Below are 9,996 nucleotides of genomic sequence, written 5' to 3'. Positions count from 1 at the left end.
GACGTTCTGCCAAAAATAGGGCATTATAGCGTGAGATGAGAGGGCCCAATCTTAAACACAGATGGGTGGAACCTCTGGGATCTCCAGATACTGGCTTAAAATCTGGAGATGGGACCCCGGACTCTGCACTGCGGTCGCCCACTGCTCCTGACACGCACTGGTTAAAGGATAGCTCATGTGCAGACGGAACTTTCCCCTACAGAGACATTAGAAGTCCACCAATACAAACAGAAAAAAGTGAATTTGGGCTTATGGAGCACAGCAGCTGAGCATGAGAGCTCCTGCTGCTCCACCTGCTGCTCCACCGGACACAACACATATCCTCGGGTTCGAACAGTTTGACTGGCTGCTGCAGATACGTGGGAAAGAGTGTGTGGATGGACACAGGAGGTGGGGGTGTGAGAGCAGTGGCAGAGCTGACGACAACAGCTGAGGAGGAGCGGGGATCCCCTGGGACGGCTCCGTGGACTAAACCCTGGGATAAAGCAGCACTTCCAGCTTCTCACTGACGCGGCTCTGGCAGAGGCGCTGCCAGCTGTCTGCATTCCACAGGCCCTCTGACAATCTGCTCATCTGTACAACTCGGCTGTTCTTTCACACATGCACACGGGGCCACCGCCGAGTTCCCACTACCACGGCAGCAGCCGGCCGCCAAACGTCTCCAAGAGAGATCCTGCAGATGTGTGAGATCAATGTGGCACTTAACAGTAGCTCACTTTATTGCACCGGGTGGATTTTATAAACTGGGTTGGTTAATTGTAATGTGCCTATTTGGTTACATTGAGCCTCAGGGCGAGTCTTTTACTGTTTCATTTCCTGCACACCCCGTGTTCACCTCTCTCATTCTCTCCGCTGCAGTCGTAGGAGTCGTGGCCTGCAGACACAGCCTGACCGGGCATGTTTAATCCCAAATATTTACAAGACTAATAGAATTCAGGTCATTATGAAGAGGCTGCAGGCGGGGAATAGAGTTTGGAGGGCTTAGAGCTCACGGGACTTGGCCTATATTCACTCAGTATCAATCCATAATATATGGATTTTTGGGGTCTGACACCTGACATGAAGGGGTTGGAAATATAGACCGAACAAAAGCATTAAAACCTGCCATATGCACTTCAAACATTTACTACAACACTAAAGGTTTCAGTCATAAATCTTGCCTCTTTTGTAAAATAATTTGTTTTAGGCTAATGTATTGTATGTATAAGCTTTTTGGGTTCATTGTCATATTAAACTTATGGAAAACTTTGATCAGTTTGGAATTGTCGCCTTTCTCTGAGCAGCAGAATGCAAGGTATTATTAGCAAACATTCAGTTGTTAGCTTAAATATTAAATATGATTAAATATGCATTAAAAACACCCATTCACGCCTTGTTTTCACATAACAAAGCGGGGCCAGTACACATGAATTCTGTCCGTGGCTGTTTGAGAGAGTAGATGGGTTGTTTACGTGTAGCTTGAGGAGCTACATGCTAAAACAATCAATAAATTACCAAATCTAGGCGTTCATTTCCCCCTTTTTTGTCATTATTACCACTAAGACATGGTTCTACAAACGTAAATTATTGTAAACCTGACCTTCTAAGTGCTACATGCATTTTCCCCTCTGTTAAAACTAGTTTAGCTTCACAGTGTTGCTACATTTTTAACACTAATGACACTCCATAGGTTTTCCCGCCATTTTCTAAGAACAAAATGGCAGCTGACCAGTGGACACATTTTGAATTTGATGAAAAAGTCCAGTTTTATCTCGTTTTTTTTGTTTTTTTAGATTATCAGCCTGGCGGTATAGACTCAAATCTAAACAGTAAAGGACACATTGCTGCTAACCACCATGAAGCGCACACTGCTAATCTGCGCTAACTGGCTGTCCCTGCATTTTCCCACCCGTCCTTCTCTGCAGCTGTGACCCCCCCCACACCAGCCTTGTGCAGTAACTGGATATTTCATCATGTTGTGGATAGAAATGTGCTAATACTACAAAAACCAAAATATGCAAGAATCCTCCGCGGGATGATTTGTAGCATGTAAACAGTGGAAACATGAGCCTGTCTAAGTGCCTGTCCCGAGAAGCTGCTGCTCACTGGGTAATGACAGTGGCGGGGTTGTGGTTTCTCCGGAGGGGGCATTCCAAGCTGCTGCCACCGCTCATTCATTTAGCTTCAACTTTTCATTGCATTTCTAAACCAAATGATATCACTTCTACAGTACTGCACTACTTCTACATCACTGCATTGGAAAGATAAATATAATACTTGCTACTCCACTACATTTCGATTGAAGGCTTCAAAGTAAAAAGTACATTTGTTCATGAGTTTTGACGAGCAATGCAGACTCCAGAGCAGTAGGGGGCGCTGTGTAGACATACTGCCAAATGCAAATGACTCACAACAAAAAGAAGGTTTGTCCCCGTTGTGTTGCCGTACAGAGAGAATTCAGGCGCAATTTTCATGTTTTTGAAGATGGAAAGTTATTTTCCAGAACAGTTATTTAAAGCAGTACTAAGTAACTCTTCCCCCTAGAGGCCATAAGCGCAACTGCAGGTGTCGTAGCAAGTTCCAATTTTTTAACTTATTAATTGTCTTGGGGAGTAAATACTACGCTGACAGGAAAGGCGAAGGGACAGAGGGTTACTGTGCATCCAATTATACAATGGAAATATTTTTTTTTACTCAAACTTGGCTGTAAATACTGTTTAAAGTGGCGTTAGCCCGCAGTTAGCTTTGCCCGTTAGCATGTTAGCTTCTTCTTCGTGATTCCATTAGTGTGTATTGGTGACTCCGGACCGGTGGCAGTCAAGTTGCAAACATGGTTTTCTGGCCAGAGACACCAGGGGGCGATGAAAGACCCTCCAATCATCCCATAAACACTTGTATTTCCCCCACAGGGACTACGGAAAGGATTTGTTAAGGTTCACACGTTACTTTGTACTGCTTTAAATTAACTTCCACTTTCACCACTTTCTCACTATTCAGCTTTACCCAAATCTAAAAGCTTCTTGACTGGGGCTTACAGCCTATAGGCCAGTTTCTTTCAGCAAATACTCCAGAATGGGTGAAGCGCTGGCTGTGTAGACACTAGTACGTTTTTTTTTTACATACTTTCAGAAACTCCAGTACTTTCACTGAGCAACTTTTATTCGAGTAACATTTGACCAGTAATGTCTTTTACTCAAGCACTTTTACTCAAGAAATGAAGTACTTTGACCACCCCTGCTCACTTAACCTTTACTGTTTGATAGAATATTACTAAAGAAAACTGTGTTGTGATATCTACACACCGTCTTCTTCTACACCTGGACCTGGCGTTGAGGAAGAGCGGGAGCGCGGTGACCTTTAAGGAGCCCACTTAGTCCCTCTGAAAGTGTGCCGTGTGAGCGGGGGGGGAAAGCCCTGGAGGAGGGGAACTCTTGAGTGCAACCACAGAGCGCACTAAACAACCGCTTATGAAAACATACACATTACCCCCCCCCCCCTCCCTCCCCCCTCCCAACAAAGGCCCGGGAAAGGTTTGCATGTATACAGGACGGTATGGGGCGCTTTGGTTGAAAAGGGAAATAAATGGTGTAATTTCCGAGCTCGGATCTTGTTCGCACTCGTTCCTTCTCTTCATTTTGGTGTCGTTTTTATTGTGCAACGAAAATATCCAGAATCACATCAGAACATAGGGTTTGTAGAGGTAAAACTGTAGGGATTTACACAACAAAACCAAATGCGTAATAGTTTGCAAAGGATATTGTAGTAGTAACTATTGTACCTTTACTTTGCTTTGCTTTATGTGATGTTCATATTTGGATAGGGCTGCAAGATGCAATTTAAACTACACTCATTTCAAACCGATAAAAAACTGTTATGGTTAGGGCTGTTCAATTAATCGAAATTCGATTACGATTTCGATTACAACAGTAAACGATTACAAAATTAGCATAATCGCAAAAAATCGATTATAAATTATTATTATTTAATTTTTTTTTTTTCAATATTTTTTGTTTTAATTTTTTTTTCACATTTTTAATTTTGGGATTTTTGTCACTTTTTTGCTGGATTTTTGTCTTTTTTTTGCTGGATTTTTGTCATTTTTTAGATGGATTTTTGTCATTTTTTTGATGGATTTTTGTCACTTTTTTGCTGGATTTTTGTCACTTTTTTGGATTTTGGATGGATTTTTTTTAAAGGCAACAAATAATCGTTTGAATAATCGTGATTTCAATTATGACAAAAATAATCGTGATTATTATTTTTTCAATAATCGAGCAGCCCTAGTTATGGTTGAAATGTGGCATAAACCTTTACTTTTTCCAAACTTAGCATGTTCTCAGGGAGCAGATTGGTCGGTAAAGTTCAGCCCCATCAGGCTAATTGTTTTTAGCGGGTGCTAGTTCCCCGCTGTTCCCCCTTTTCTATGAACAGAGGTACCAGGTACACCGGAACTAGTCCCTGCTCTTAGGACTTGAGGAACGTTGATTCTTCCAGACTCCAATCGCAAATCCTAACCCTAAACTTAACCCGGCCCATGTTCCCTGTGAACCTCTCAAGGTCCGACATCAAGCCTCAGCTCCAGACCTTTGGGGTAAACCAGGGAACACTTTTTAGGGTGACCAGATGTCCCAGTTTGAAGCCCCATGTCCCTGTTGATTCCTTCAAACTCACTCTGATTTGTCCCAGTTTAGCACAAGCTCTGCCCCAGGTCTCCGAAGCAGCTTTTTTTTTTAAACTCAAAATGTAACGCCTTTTGGCTCATGTCAAACACAAAGCTCCCACACACCAATTTAAAAGCTCAAAAGTCTATGATCTCATTGCTGATTGGTCTGATTAACTTACGAAAACAAACAGTTTATTGTTCATGGTGGGAAAAAAAAAGAAGAGTCACAATTTTGGCTCCCCTCATACATTTCCAGTGTCCCAGTTTTGAATGTGGAAAATCTGCTCCAAATACGGCGGGAGCTTCTCGGCCAAAACGGGAGGCTTGACAGCTTTGGGTCACGCTCGCCTCAGCGGTGCCACTTGTGGGTTTATGATCGCTCATTATGAACAAGAAGAAGTCTCTTTTTGTCAACAGCGTATTGCAAGGGAAGACAAAAGACAAATGGGGGTCGCACTATGAATACAACCCACAAAAACACCACGTTCTGGAATGCATGCGATTCTTGTTTTACTGCACAACGCAAATTTTCACTATAAATCCCAAATTGACTGATGGTCCCCGATCCGTTGAGCCCTGTAGCGCACACACTTATCCCCCTCCACAGCTGTCGGAGAGAGGAGCAGCGGAGGGTGAAGGCAGTGGCAGATCAGACAAGCCCAGACCGAGGCTCATTCCGCAGGATCAGGTGCACTCACGATCTCCAAGTGTCAGGGCCGAGGAGGAGATCGACGTGCGGAGAATACGAGCGCCATGGAAAAAACGTCAAGTCGAAACGCCGACACCGAGCGAGGATCTAGGACCAAAGATGCTTCAGGTCGAAACTATGCCATTTATAAGTTGACCGCGCCTCACAGACTCATATAGGTAAGCCGAGTGAAGGTGAAGAACAGTATGACAAAGACAATTCATCCAATACGCGGAGCAGCCTGAGGCCAACCAAGGCTTCTGTTGTGTGTTCAAGTGCAGCCAAGTGTCCAAGAGCTCACGAATCCCCTTCAGGCCAACTATAATAGCCGACTATAAGCATTCAAACCAAGCACAAGTATGGCACTAATGAGCCACATGCTAAACAACAGTAGCTGTGTGATTCAAAAGGGTCTCCAACCTTCCGAGACTCTGAATTCCTCTTACTTTGAGTTGCAAAGTTTATGCATGTCATATTTAATACTTACAATTTGGGCTGTGCAGTTCATCGCCAAAAATATCGTATCGTATCGTTGCCTTGTGTTCGAAATGCACGATGTAAATAAACATGCCTTGCCTCTTGCGATATTAGCTGATGCAACAACAGTAGCGAGAAGCCACAATATATCGCAAATTTGCAACATCAATGGTCCTTATGAAGTCTTTCTTTAAGTCTTCTTTTGACAGAGTTTGTTGAAAAACTAGTTACTTGCGACTTGTGTTTAATGAGAATGGAACATATCGTTTAGAGAAATATCACAATAGTATTGTTACCGCGATATTGCACAGCCGTATCGTATATATCGCATGTTACTTCAACATCATTCTGCAATACTTACAAACATGGCCCACAATAACATAAATGGGACAAAGATTTACACTATTAGATAGATAGATAGATACTGTAGATAGATAGATAGATAGATAGATAGATAGATACTGTAGATAGATAGATAGATAGATAGATAGATAGATAGATAGATACTGTAGATAGATAGATAGATAGATAGATAGATACTGTAGATAGATAGATAGATAGATAGATAGATAGATACTGTAGATAGATAGATATATAGATAGATACTGTAGATAGATAGATAGATAGATAGATAGATAGATAGATAGATAGATAGATACTGTAGATAGATAGATAGATAGATAGATAGATAGATAGATACTGTAGATAGATAGATAGATAGATAGATAGATAGATAGATACTGTAGATAGATAGATAGATAGATAGATAGATAGATAGATAGATAGATACTGTAGATAGATAGATAGATAGATAGATAGATACTGTAGATAGATAGATAGATAGATAGATAGATAGATACTGTAGATAGATAGATAGATAGATAGATAGATACTGTAGATAGATAGATAGATAGATAGATAGATAGATAGATACTGTAGATAGATAGATATATAGATAGATACTGTAGATAGATAGATAGATAGATAGATAGATAGATAGATAGATAGATAGATAGATAGATAGATAGATAGATAGATAGATAGATAGATAGATAGCCTTTTAGTTCAGTTAAAATACTATCTACATACAGTATGTAAAGGACTCAGCGGCCATATTGAGAACAACATTTTGTGTAAAAACAACCGAAGATTTCAGCTAAATTTACAATTGCATGTCTTTGAGGCCATAACTCTCGTGTTCTCTATGGACTTATGTGACGCTTTCTGCCGACATTTACTTCCCTTTAAGTTTCCGGCCAAGTCTCCAGGATGTAAAACTTAAATTGTGTGGGAACTTGAACTTTAACCTGCTCTGACAGCCTGCCTTAAATCATGTTAAGAGAGAAAGAAGAGCAATGACTTCAGAGTTCACCAGCAGTAATGAAGCGTTTACATACACAAAATATAGTCCGAGCTAAAATGCGGACCAAACCCGGACTGCAGCGGTTCGGGTCTGGTGTGGTCAGTGATGAAGGTCAGGTGCGGTCAGTGATGGAGGTCAGGTGTGGTCAGGGATGGAGGTCAGGTGTGGTCAGTGATGGACTGTACCTCTAGGCAGTTGCTCCGTGCGCGAGGCCAGCAACAGCATCAGGAGCGCGCCCCAGCAGGGCAAGCACCGGGCGCGTGCACGTATCATCCCGCTGCCCGGAGAGAGAGAGAGAGAGAGAGAGCGCGCGTGCAGAGCAGACCGAGGGAACGGTGCAGTGTGGTCTACCTGGGCAGCACGCGCGCCTTTACAACCCCCCGCGTGCAGCTCACGGTGAACAGGTGAGCACTTCCGGTAAGTCTCCTCCAAAATAAAGGTCTAGCAGATTTGGCGCAGCTACACAGGAAAAAGCCACAGTATTATCTAAGTCTGTTAGACTTTATTATTGAGGTACAACTGTGTGATTGGTGATTTGGTTGCACGGTATTATAGCATTTCCAAAAGTTACCAATTCACCATAAATGTTTGATTAAATAGGCCAGTTTTCAAAGGAAAGTGCATAAAGCTGTAAACTCTTGATATTATCTAAAACATTATTTATTTCTCTAAGCAGTAAAAAGTATTGCTATTTTCCAAGTACTTAAAAGTATTGCCATTCAAGTAGTAAGAAGTACTACTTTTACTACTTGGAGAAAATCTTGTTAAATCTTGTTACCATGAGCATCTATCAATCTGTTATTACTATACTTTTCATGAATATATATATGTTATACATCATTTAAACATTTATATACAATATAAACACTCTGTGGGTTTGTGATGATGATCTCATCTGCATAATGACAGTAATACTAACATGGTAATATACTGGGTGTAGGAAATGAACAATTATGCACTTACTGTGAATGTTGAGTTGATATAATGCACTGTTGCATTTCATGCACATCAGGGGTGTCCAAACTTTTGTCATGGGGGGCCACATACTGAAGCGTACACAGGGTGAAGGGCCATAGATCGGTGGTTAGTGCCGCAAAACCTTTGACTAGCAGAGGTTTAAATTGCGCCCACACATTTATTTCTGCTCAAAACCTTCATGCCGGCTCTGTCTCGCAGTAAAAGGTTAGTTGTTTGGTTAGAATTGTGTAGAATTATTACATTTCAAATAAAAGGACCATCTCTGATGATGTGTCCCGATTCAGCAAGAAGGCAGAGGGCCACCAAACATTGGTCTGAGGGCCACATTTGGCCCCCGGGCCGCACTTTGGACCCCAATGATGTACATAATGTAACCCACTTCATTGTTTTATTAAGACACCAAGGGCTAAACTAACCCCGGGATTCCACATCATCCGCCTGTGCGCTCAGCTCCACTCCGCTCCGCCCCGACTCCGAACGGCTGCGACATCAACGCCCACTGTCTCCGCTTCAGTCCGCCCCGGTCCTCTCCGTCAGTGCTCCAGCTCCACGAGGAGCACGCGCACAAAGCAACGACTTTGAGAAATAAAACTCCCAATAAAATAATAAACAACTATTAATGAGCATGCGAGCTATACCGCGTTGAAGCATGAAGCCTGTGCCCCCTCATGCACGAGGGAGGGAGAGGCAGAAAAAAAGTTACGTGAACGAAAGCAACAGAAGCTTAATCGGGTCGTGTGATTGTTTTTGTGATAACAAACTCCGCAGAGGGAATTATCGAGGTCACTTTGTGTGAAATAGTGACATTTTCGTTAAAATAAAGTCCGCTCGGAGGGAATTTACTTTGAAAATACGGATATTGTTGTCGTTCTCTTTCCCGTTTGGTGCGTCTGAACTGTGGAGCTTGATCCGGCCGGAGCTGACGCGGCGCAGACGGACCTGAAAATAGGGTTGATCCGTATTTTTATCGTGGCGAGGCGGAGCGGCGGAGAGGCGACGTCGGCCCCTCGGAGCGGAGTGGACGATGTGGAATGTTTCTGAACGTTCAACATAGCAACGCATTTGCTGCGGAGGTCGGGGCGGAGTGGAACGGAGCGGAGCGGGGCGAGCACGGAGAATGTGGAATCTGGGGGTTAGTGTTGCAACCACATTATTTGAATATATGAATGGGGGTGGCGCTTCTTCCCAATCCTTTTCGAGCTCAGGCAAGGCAAGTTTATTTGAAGAGCACAATTCATACACAAGGCAATTCAAGGTGCTTCACACTTACAAGAAAACTGATCAAATCAATAGAACATCAACATAAAAATGAATCAATTACAGTAAAAGGCAAGAGTGCAGATCAAATACTTTCAGTTGTCATGGGTAAAAATAATGTTTTCAGCCTGGACTTGGATTTGAACATTGTCAGAGTTGATCCATCTGTTTACTCCAAATATTCAATTCAAATTCAAACCGGCCTAATCGACATACAGGACACACACCTGGGAATTGAACCCGTGACCCAGCGTGAGATAAGGGCTAACCGAGCTGATGGAGTGGAAGAAATGAATGACTCTTTTTTCTTTCCATTCAAACTTCCTAAAAGCGAGTCGGGGCCTCCTCACTCAGTAAACACGTGGTTGTTTTCCTAGACTCGCAGCAGGAGGAGGATGTGTCGGGGGGGTTTGTCTGGACATGCCCACTACGCCTAAATTCCATCCATCAACTCGGTGTCAGAGTTTATTTTGAATGCTGCACTTGCACAGCGACCTGTAAGTGAGCGGGGCCCTCAGCGACATCACTCACACGCGTGTCAGCCCGAGTCACGGAAACTGAAGAACGAATCGAGGTTCACTCTGTCACGCT

Source organism: Gobius niger (assembly GCF_951799975.1).
Source record: "Gobius niger genome assembly, chromosome: 23".
NCBI lineage: Eukaryota > Metazoa > Chordata > Actinopteri > Gobiiformes > Gobiidae > Gobius > Gobius niger.
Note: the sequence above shows the minus strand (reverse complement) of the source record.